The sequence below is a fragment of the Rhododendron vialii genome, chromosome 1a (assembly GCF_030253575.1).
Source record: "Rhododendron vialii isolate Sample 1 chromosome 1a, ASM3025357v1".
Taxonomy (NCBI): Eukaryota; Viridiplantae; Streptophyta; class Magnoliopsida; order Ericales; family Ericaceae; genus Rhododendron; species Rhododendron vialii.
Window position 1 is genome coordinate 6,902,506 of NC_080557.1, and position 9,043 is coordinate 6,911,548.

Genomic DNA, 9,043 nt, shown 5'->3' on the forward strand with positions numbered 1-9,043 from the left:
GCATTGCAAGAACCAAAGGAAAATAAGCACCCAAGGAAATCTGAAAAGACAAATATGGAGTATACGTTAATTAAAGGAAAAAATAAATTGTTTGAGAACAGGTTGTGCACAACTAGACAACAAAATTCCTGTGTCGAATAAAAATTCAGGAACAATAATAAAAAGAAAGTGACGATAACACTGAATAATTTTGTCCATAAACACACTTAACAGTTAATTAAGGAAATTGAATTCTGCACCCCTTTTTTTAACATTTACACTCTTTTCTTTGTCTTCTACCAGAAAAATTACATACACTTTCAACACTAAAATCCAAAAAAATAAGTGTAAATGTCAAAAAAGGGAGTGTAAAATTCAATTTCCTTAATTAATACGCAGGAATTAGACTAGAAAAATAGATATACAAATACACATCAAGCTTCTACTAAGGGCTCCCTTAACTTGTTAAGTTAAGGACTTTTCCTTTCCTGATTAAATTTTGATGATCTGAATCGGTCAATGTGTACAGAACGTGATTTTAAGAATGCAAGCGAGAAATTGGCAAAAAATATGACCGGAAAGGGCTTGATCTGAACAGTTTTTCATAAAAATGCATTTATAGCGTTTTTATGAAAAATTGCTTAGATCAAGTCATTTCCAGTCATATTTTTTGCCGATTTCTTGTTAGCACCCTTAAAATTACATTTTAAACACATTGATGCTGTGTTTGGATTTGAAATTTTTTTTGAAAAATAGTATGGGTAATAAGTAGAGAGAAATAAGTCTAGGGAGAATCTAGGGGGTATTTTTTGAAAAATGCTTTTTGAAAAACAAAGAGAACAAGGCATAAACAGTTCAGATTATCAAAATTTGAGCGGAAACAATGTCAAACTGATAAGGTCCTTAATTTAATAAGTTAAGGACTTCCTTAGTAGTAGGGGCTGTACAAATACATGTATTTAATTTGTGGCTCACATTAATTCATTTTGAGAAGATGCACTTAAAGTAAAGTTGAACAACACATGCTTTGGAAAATTGATTTTTGCACTTTCATTTTTGCCATTGAAACTCCTTTTTTTTTTTATTCACGTGAATTTACTACTATATTATTGCTTAATGTGTGTAAAAGTGAACTAACACAAGGGTACAATGATAATTTTATGTGTACAAAAAAGAGTGCATATGATAAAAAATGGAGTACAAAAATTACTACCCATACTTTGTGTAGGTTATTTGTGTCCCAATTCTGTACAACACTTTTGGTATGTAAATTAATGAAATAAGATCTCCAATAAATCGGTTCCCTCTCCTCTCCTCACCAAACCCTAGCCGCCGCCCCCACCGTCTTATGCGGCAGTGGGAGGAGGAGAGGGATTTCTCCCCCTTCGGGTGACCTGCCTCCCCCAATCCTAAATCCGGGAGTTTTCTCTCTTTTCCTCCATCACCCCATCCTCCTCCTCCCCATACCACCAGTACCAGCCGCCTCTCTCCGCCGCTCCTTCTCCCCCGATCTTAAATCCAGGAGTTTTCTCTTTTTTCTCCATCACCCCATCCTCTTCCTCACCCCATACAACTAGTACCAGCCGCCTCTCTCCGCCACTCCTTCTCCAACGATTCTATCACGTTGTCCGGCAATTTTGTCACTGATTTTCGCGTTTTGGTCGCAAAAATGAAGAACTCAGAATATTGACTCTCAGTCTGACCCAATGCAGCAGTAAAATCTGGGGACTTACAGAACATTTAAGAAAAGGACAAGTATAATTTCTAACTTTTATGAGTATTTCAGAGAATCTGATGCAGTCCAACCATTTATATGCACAGTGGCCCACATAGTTATCCCCTTAAAAAAATTAAAATAAAAGAGGCCTAGAGAATTATTGTGGTAAAAAATGTGTAGATCATTCAGCTAAACAGGTTGGAAAATGCAGTGACAGCTTACAGTTTTATACTATAAATTCCCTTACCTAATTCAACAGCCTCATCAGGTGATCATCTTTGCATGTGTGTGGTGCAGAGAGAGAGAGAGAGAGAGAGAGAGAGAGAGAGAGGTGTAAAAATGTTATCTTAAAATAGTGACAAAATTTAACCCTCTTTTTTCACAGAAATGGAGGCGATCAAAAAGAGCCAAAAACAAAAGGGAAACAAGATGAATTTTTATCAATTATTGGTGATAAAGAGGGAAAGGGGGTAGGGGAGTCTTGTCTCAGACATATCTCCCACTTTTCTCCACTTTGATTGATCAGTGCTCAGAGTTCTTTAAAAAACAACACAATGTTACTAACATTTTTGGAAAATCAAGAAAATGGAACATGAAAATATTGATTTCGGTATGGTTCAACAGCCTGGAGTGTCCTGACCAGTTTACGCGCATCTCAACTAATTGCCTCCTCGGTCAGGTCGAAAGACAGACCATCTGTGCCGACTGCCGAGAATAGGAAATTTACCAGAAATTCTGACTCGCCTAAACTCAAGAATCGAAAGTCGATTGCGTGGAGAGCAAACCCACCAACTAAACAGATTGACCCTTGGGCTCAATACAACTTTTCTGAATGGATTATTCACCTTTACTGACAGTCAGACATCCTAGGTAAAATCTGTTGTAGTAAAACAAAGGTTTCCTGGGTAAATGTTGTATTTCAAGGAACTTTTGTTCCAAATGTGGTGGAATTTTTTGGCAAAAAAAAAGGTAAAAATAACCATGAGACTCTCACCATAATTCATCATAAAACCAGTTTCCAAAAAACACACAAAAAAAACAGAGAAGTGCCCATTCCTGATTTTGGCTTGACAATTAAGAAGTACGAAATCTCAGATGAGTGGACAAAAATATACTATCCTGCATAAGGCTCAAAAAAGTAGAAGTGAAATTTACTTAATAATTGTATTTTTTTTATAACCAAGTTATGGTCAGCTTACATGCACTTCAACTAATTTTGGAGGCCATAAACCCACCGTTCACTAGCGAGAAGCCCGCTTGAAGCAGAAACAAATGCTCTGTATGGACAAACCCCGAAAGAGTTGATAGCAGAAGTTTTGAATCTTAGAATGTAAGAGTGAGCAAATCACTAAGTCTTGGGCCAACGAGAAAGCTAGAAAACCATGAGACCCACATCATAATTTGGCTTCAATCACATTTTAAACTGGAAAAAAATTGCAAGAATTCAAGTAGATGGTGGATAATTGTACCATGAATTATTTACTCCAAATCTGGTAGAATTTTACGGAAAATTAGTAAGAACCCGCATCATGGATCAAACTTGGACACAATTTACACTGAAAAATGCAAGAATTCAGGTGAATTCGGGAAGATATACGTTTTTTTTTTTTTTTCTGGTAAATGGGAAGATATACTTTCTTGACATTTTACCTTGAATTTTCTCTGCAATTGTGGTACTCCTTTCGTCCCAAATTGTTGGTCCCTTTTTAAAAACTGACATTTTCATTTAAAATAAAGCACTTTCATGGACATTTTTGTCATATTTCTTAGCACAATTCAAAGAATTAATTGAGATCTCTCAATCGGTGTAAAAAGAATTTGAAGATATTTTCAAAAGCACTTATTTATCAAAAAAATGGCATAATTATTGAAAAGGCGCCAACAATTTGGGAGCATAATTATTGAAAAGGCGCCAACAATTTGGGATGGGAATGGATCCTCTCTCCAGTAAGTAACTGTTGGGGGTAGTTGCTAGAGATGTCTCGCAAAGTGTAAATCCGACAAGAATAGACTTAATTATCGATAAGCGACTAAGCGTATGTTGTGTTGTGAGAAAAATGTGAACTGCCCTGAACAATAACGAGAGAGGATCCCGTCCCATTTGGCATGAAGGGAGTAGAATTCAGAAAATTTATGAAAAATTACAGCCTCTAAAGTTTCTTTCCAAGTCGCTGAAGAAAAATGGCAAAATGGGTTTGAATTATGCATCAGGAGTGAGAATTACCATGCCTTCGTATAGATTCAGGCGGCGAAATGGAGGTCATGACCGCCACGAGAAGTCCTCGATTTGCCATGTCTTCCCACAGCTTTCTTGAACTCCCACAGTTGATCCACGCAGAGAGAGAGAGGGAGATGGAGAGGGAACAAGAGATGAAGTTCAAGAAAGCTGTGGAAAAGCATGACAGGACTTGAAAAAATTCTTCATTCCTTCAGATCTCAATTGCAGTACTAGTGGTAGAACTGTAGAAGGGAGGAGACAAATATCAAGAGAGAGAGAGAGAGGAGAGGAGAGGAGAGAGAAGGGGGGGAAAGGAGGAGGAAGGTGAAAGGAGCCATACCCATTCAAGTTGGTTATGGACCACACTAGCATATTCTATAATCTGTTACAACCGATCAGCTTTATTTATAGCAGAGAGAGAGAGAGAGAGAGAGAGAGAGAGAGAGAGTAGGGTTGAGTTAGTTGAGGGTTGAGTCACACAAGAGGTGCATTTTAACCCACATAATGCCTGCTTTAGGCGTGAGAGTGCGCAGTGTGGGGGCAGTTACACCTACGTCAGAGCTCTGATCAGTCCCTGCCAACACAAACAAAACTGATGAGAAAAAAAAGCAGCAAAATGAAAAGAAAAGAGAGCAAAAATGGGATCAAAATTTGTCTCCGGAGAATGGATTGGAATCCAAATGCCCCTTATGTATTCAGTGACGTTTCTGGTAAGTTAAAAGTTGCAGACAACTTTTGGTAACTACTTGTAGTTGAATTGTTAATTTCCACCAAATAAAAAATAATAGAAAATGTGTTAGGTTAGTGAAATAAAATGTGTTGGGTGCTTTAGTTTAGAAAAAAACAACTTAACGTTTGACAAAAAAATTTAATATAATATGAACTACTCCCTCCGTCTTTTTAAAGTACAGTATTTCATTTTGAGTTGTCGCTTAATAAGTGTTCATTTTGTAAAGTTAGTGGATAAAAGTTGGTACATTTTCTATTTTGCCTCTAAAAATATATTCCATTTTAAAAAGTTAGTGAGTAAAAATGTAAAGATAATGTTTCCATAGAGGGTAAGTAGAGAAAGTGGAGGTAAAAGTTGATGTGAAAGATATAATAATGATGTTTTCTTACAAAACGAAATACTTAAAAATGGATGGAGGGTGTACTTAAATAATGCCAAAAAATTGTACTGAGAAAATTTAGTGGAAAAGTGGCCTTAGTCTTATTTGGATAACCACCATTAGAGGGGTACAACTCATTGTGCACAGATGAGTATATGGTCCCACTTTATTAATTGGAAAATTACTTTTCGAGTTAGGTTGCAAAAAGTCAGCTCAATTAAAGAATTGTAAGTGTTTGATTCAATTAATTAATTGGAAAATATTTGAAAAATTATATCAAATATTTATAACTACCCAATTCAATTGATGTTTGGGGCTAACTGTAAAAAATATTTCAAACCTAATGAATGACTCAGATAATTTGTTAGGGGCTCCAAAGTGGACCTCACACTCATATGTAAAGGTGGAAACTAATATAGAACCCAGAAATGGAGGGAAAAAAAAGGGAAATGGATCATTATAAAATTAAGTACTATAATTTCTGGAAAACATTTCATTTGTAAGTTATGTGACATATATTCTCTTTCTAGTTTAAATTCAAATAACCACCATATTAAACGGTAAGATTTAAATTTTAGACGAAAAAGATAAGAACACCGAAGAGTACTGGAAAGGGAAATTGCGAAGAAAAATTTAATTAGGAGTTTGGATTCAAACTTGTGCGGGGAGAAAAACCTCTCAAGTGATAATCTGAGTCACATTAGCAGCTCGTACGACTGTAAGAGTCTTGAAGCAGAACTCTGGGGAATTTTCCGAGGGTTGGAAACGGGGAAGATCGATTCACGCCATGGAGTTTTCCGAACATTCTCCCCACAAGGTGTTGATCCGAGAAATGCAAAGCCCCTCTAGCCTTCACGGGATACACTCTAAAACACACGTTTCGAGAGGGTAAACCAGGTGGTGGACAGACAGACTTGCCAACATGGGAGTGAACCAGGAAGACAAAATGGTGTCGCATATTATCCCGCCGAATGACATCATATTATGTTCTAGAGGCGGATATGCAAGGCGTGGCTTTTGAGAGATTTTAGTTGTTGTTGTTCCTTTTCCAATGTACCCCAAAAAAAATAAAAATAAAGAATCTGAGAGTCACATTAAAATTATTTTTTGCAAATTACTTTCGAAAAAATAATCTTAAAAACCATATATCCCCATTCCCTCCCATGCCAGCATGTGAGCAAAATCCCCCTAGTCTCTTTATGCTGGAAATTAAAGGTATGGGGCGTTTTATGGTCCCCCAAAACTTATATGTTTTTTCCATTAATATATGTTATCTAATTACAAGTGAGACCACAATATAGATTTTTAATTTCCATGCAAGTTGCGATCAGCTGGTTGGGTCTTGTGTGACCATTCTAGACCCCCCTATATATGTAGAGTAAAAGAGCTGCTTCTTTTCAGCTGACAAAAATATAAAAACAAATACAGTATATAACAGGGTATTTATCTATGGATATTTTATGAATATTTACTGCATCCTTTTAGAATTTGCGCGACGAGCAAGTGAACACATCGGAAAATGATTTTTGACAAAAGCGCACCCTTGTTATTATAGTGCTAAAAAGTCAGAAAATTAAGACAGTCGCCTTACCAAGGCGATCGATCGGTTTGGTGCCATTTTGGCATAACGTGAAATTCAGGACATTAATTAGAGTAAAACCTATCTCATTTTTGAATGCAAATCTAGCTTAACAGCTTGAATAATGTGAGAGATTGAAAAGTTTACAATAAATGGCGGACCACCACTTTGTTTACTACACTATATATATATTAGGACCTTGGCAGCCTAATAAGTAGCTCATGGGTGGTTTGTTTCATTTAAAATTTTTTCTGATTCCATTTTCTGGCGGATATGGTAAAAAGAATGCTACTTGTGAAAATTACCATGTTTGTTCAAGTGGGGAAGCTTTTGTTTTTCATTTTAGTAATTTTACTTTTACCTTTTCCATCGTTGCATTTGGCCCAAAAATGGCTCATGAGAATTTTTTCTGGTATATGTATATATATATAGAGTCTCCTTCTTATGAGGGATCCCTTACTTAGCTTAAGTGCGGACCTCATAGATCCCAATCGAATTTCGATGATCCGAGCCGCTCAATGTGATCAGAACGTGATTTTAAGGGATATACTGAGAAATCGTCAAAAAAATTGGTCGGGAAGGGCTTCATCCGAACAGTTTTTTATTGAACGGTTCAAACAAAAACTGCTCAAATCAAGCCCTTTCCGGTCTTTTTTTTGGCCGATTTCTCGCGGATACCCTCAAAATCACATTCTGATCACATTGAGCGGCTCGGATCATCGAAATTCAATCAGGAAATGAGAGAAATGAGGAGGCCCGCACTTAAGAAGCCTATTTAAGGTCCTCACAGGAAGCTCACTATATATATATATATATATATATATATAGTGAGCTTCTAATGCGGACCTCCGTATCCAAGCAAAGTGCGGATCACCCCATTTCTCCCCTTTGCCTATTGAATTTTGATGATCCGAGCCGTTCAATGTGTTCAGAATGTGATTTTAAGGGCAATCGCAAGAAATTGGAAAAAAAAATGACCGGGAAGGGCTTGATTTGAGCAGTTTTTATTTAAACTGTTCAATAAAAAATAAACAAAAACTGCTTGGATGAAGCCCTTCCCGATTTTTTTTTGTGCTGATTTCTCGCGAGTACCCTTAAAATCACGTTCTGAACACATTGAGCGGTTCGGATCATCGAAATTCGATCGGGAAATGGGAGGTCCGCATTAGAAACTTACTCTACATATATATAAAAAGGCTTGTGAGAAAATTTGAAATGGTGTCGATAAATCTACTAATTAGACGAGTTTAAATTCAGTTCCAAATTAGAAATGGTATATAATTGGTATCTAAGACATATCTTGTACATGAGGCTATTGCGGTGGTTGTTTTTTTATTTTTATTTTTTATGATGAAAGGTGTTCTGGATCAGTTTACATGCATCTCAGATTAATTCCGATAGCCTCCTTCCACAGTTGTTTCACACGCTTACGAGTAGGATGAGGTGGGGGCTGTTGCATTTGGTTTTACATGCTTTGGATTCATATGCAATGAAATCCAAACACATCCATTGTTTCATTTCATGGACAAGAAATCATTGTGAAATCCAAAGTGCATGAGTCAAATTTTGTTTGCCACTACATTTGAATTATGTGACTGAGAAAATAATGAGATTTGTATGTCTTCCATGTGGTTATATAGATTAGACAACATCAAATCATAGCCCAATTCTTTTCTTCTTTTTTCGTTTTTGTCCTTTTTTTTTTTTTCCTACTAAAGAAAAAGAGAGAGAGAGATTACGATGGGACGACCAACGCAGTCTTGACGGCCTAGCAGGCAGCAATGCAGGGAAGGAATAGAATTTGTTTTTTCCAATATTAAATTTTTTTTCACTCACTCTAATTTTTATGCTCAAAAGATTAACCTTAAGTTATACAATAATATTTTTTTTGGGTTGCCAGGGGTTGTCCCAGTGATTCGGGTGGATGTCTAGGCTTTGGGAGTAGTACTCCTCAAGGTTTGGGGTTCGATTCCCCACTGGAAGAGTATCCTGAAGTAAGTGGAGAACCGTGACTAGTGTGGCCATACTAGCTCTCCCGAAGGTTTGGATTACACAGTCGGATCTAATAGTGGCCTGGCTGTAGGATTGTTTCTCTATTACCAAAAAAAAAGTTATACAGATAACAGTAATTGGTCGGCCTTTAATTATATTCCATTTAATTCTTTGTAATATTCCCGATGTGGGACTTTGGCTCGGGTTGCCACACATTCTATGTCAATTTTGTTAAACAATGGTTACCATTTGAATCCATTTGAACAAGGGAACGGCCACAATCGATAAAAACAGGAAAAAATAAAAAAGTGGTCTAAGAAATCAAGTTTGTGCAGCCAATTTAGGTCTTGTCTTCCCACCATTCTATTCAAGTCAAGACAAAACAAAAGGAAAAATGAGAAAAGGAAAAAGGTAATAGAAAAAGGAGGGATGATATATCATTGATATGA

General features: G+C 36.6%; 1 long non-coding RNA gene across 1 annotated transcript; it reads right to left on the reverse strand.

Annotated features, from left to right (window-relative positions):
* Nucleotides 1-1,177: 1,177 nt before the first annotated feature.
* Nucleotides 1,178-4,348, reverse strand: LOC131300330 (uncharacterized). Its single transcript, XR_009190926.1, has 2 exons — nt 4,255-4,348; nt 1,178-4,156 (listed from the first exon to the last, which is right to left on the reverse strand). It is a non-coding gene; the product is annotated as an uncharacterized LOC131300330 (long non-coding RNA).
* Nucleotides 4,349-9,043: the final 4,695 nt, after the last annotated feature.